Source organism: Belonocnema kinseyi, chromosome 1, assembly GCF_010883055.1.
Source record: "Belonocnema kinseyi isolate 2016_QV_RU_SX_M_011 chromosome 1, B_treatae_v1, whole genome shotgun sequence".
In the NCBI taxonomy this organism is placed as follows: Eukaryota; Metazoa; Arthropoda; class Insecta; order Hymenoptera; family Cynipidae; genus Belonocnema; species Belonocnema kinseyi.
In genome coordinates, this window is record NC_046657.1 from 8,026,221 (window position 1) to 8,028,281 (window position 2,061).

The 2,061-nt window shown below is 22.6% G+C and overlaps 1 protein-coding gene across 1 annotated transcript in view; it reads right to left on the reverse strand.

Moving 5' to 3' along the window:
* LOC117176668 (WD repeat-containing and planar cell polarity effector protein fritz) overlaps positions 1–2,061 on the reverse strand; it is a 73,196-nt gene that overhangs the window by 2,770 nt on the left and 68,365 nt on the right. The gene's annotated exons all lie outside the window — the stretch shown is intronic.

Here is a 2,061-nt window from a genome sequence, read left to right on the forward strand (position 1 = left end):
TTCATTTACCAAAAAAGTTCTATGGTTCACAAAAAAATTTTGTTCAATGGAAAAAAGAGGTTGGTAATGTAGGAATCCCACTGTGTCGCATGCCCTTAAGAACAATTATTATAATACTCGTATATTTATGCAAAGGTTAGGATTAAATTTGAAAATAATGGTAATCTAAAAAAAACTCTGAACTTTAAAAAAAAGTTAAAATAAAAATTTTAGATCGCAAGAACTAATAGAATTGTCTATATTGAAATTTATCAAAATTTAATCAGTTAAAGAATTTCTTTTTCGAATTTTTCCAGCTCTTTTTGCTATTCTCATTGAATTTTCCATCTCTTTGATTTAATTCTTACACTTTATCTGATCTTTGCCTCTTCTTTCAGTTTTCTTTTCCAATTTTCAAATATAGAATTCGCTATAAAAAACTAAATGATTAAGATTTTGAAATAGAGTCATTTTTTCAAAATTCTAGAACTTTTTCAGGGTTTTCAGTCATTTTTTTGTTAATTTCATGACTTTTCCAGGTTTATTGAACACTTTTTTTAATTCCATTACTTTTCCAGATCATCCACAAACCAAGTTCACGATCCACAAACTAGGTTACCAAAAAAAGATGAATTTTCCACATTATTAAAGAATTCTTAAACAATAAGTTTAATTTATCATCAAAAAAAGTAATTTTTAATAAAATTCAAGAATTCTCATTAAAAAAGTTGAATTTTTAAGAAAGAAAGAATTTTTTAAAATTTTTAAGAAAGTAATTCAACTTGAAAACCTATTTGCTAATTTTTTAACCAAACAGATACATTTTTTAAATCAAGAGATTAATTTACTACTCAAAAAGACGAATTTTGAATTAAATTTAAGAATTCTCAACCAAAAAGAGGAATTTTTAAAAACATTCAAGAATTTACCATAAGCTAAAAGGTTGCATTCCAACTAAAAAAGCTGAATTTTTAAAACAAAAATATTAATTTACTACCAAAAAAATATATATGACTTTTCATAAAAATTCAAGATTTTTTAAACAAAAACTTTAATAAATACGTAAAAGACAAATTTGTAATGAAATTCAAGAATTCTCAACCAAAAAGTTGAGTTTTAAAGAAACAAGAAAACATTTTTTTTAAATTTTTAATAAAGTAGTCCAACTTTAATACATAGTTGCTAAATTTTTAAAGAAAAAGGTGAATTTTTAAATCAAGAGATTAATTTACTAATTCCGAGCCAAAACGTTGAATTTTAAACTGCGAAAGAAGAATTTTTAAAACAAAGATATTAATTTACTATCAAACAAAGCCGTATTTTCAACAAAATTCCAGAATTTTTAAACAGAAGGTTGAATAATCCACTAAAAAGAGAAATTATACAAAAGAAAGATTAGTTTAGTACAAAAAAGACAAACTTTTAACCAAATTCAGAAATTGTAAACGAGAAAGTTAAATTTTTAATTAAAAAAGATGAATTTTTAAACAAAAACGTGAATTTTAAAATTAAAACATTAATTTTCTACTGAAGAAAATGACTTTTTAACAAAATTAAAGAATTCTAAACCAAAAAGTTGAGTTTCAAATAAAAAAGATGAACTTCTAAGCCAAAAATATTAATTCACTACAAAAACAGAGCAACTTTTAACAAAATTCAAGAATTTCGAATCAAAAAATTGAATTTTCTACTGAAAAAGAAGAATTCTTAAAGAAAAAGATTAATTTACTACCAAAAAAAGATCAATTTTCAACAAAATTCGAAACATTTTAAACAATAAGATTAATTTATTACCAAAAAGACGAATTTTTAATGAAATTCAAGAATTCTCATTCAAAAAGTTGAATATTTAAGAAAGAAAAGAATTTGTTAATTTTTAAGAAAGTAGTTCAACTTTAACACCTAGTTGCTACATTTTTAACCAAAAAGAAAAATGTTAAAATCAAGAGATTAATTTACTACCAAAAAAGACGATATTTTAACAAAATTCAAGAATTCCGAACGAAAAATTTGAATTTTCAACTGCAAAAGAAGAATTTCAAAAACAAAAATACTAATTTACTACCAAACAAAGACGATTTT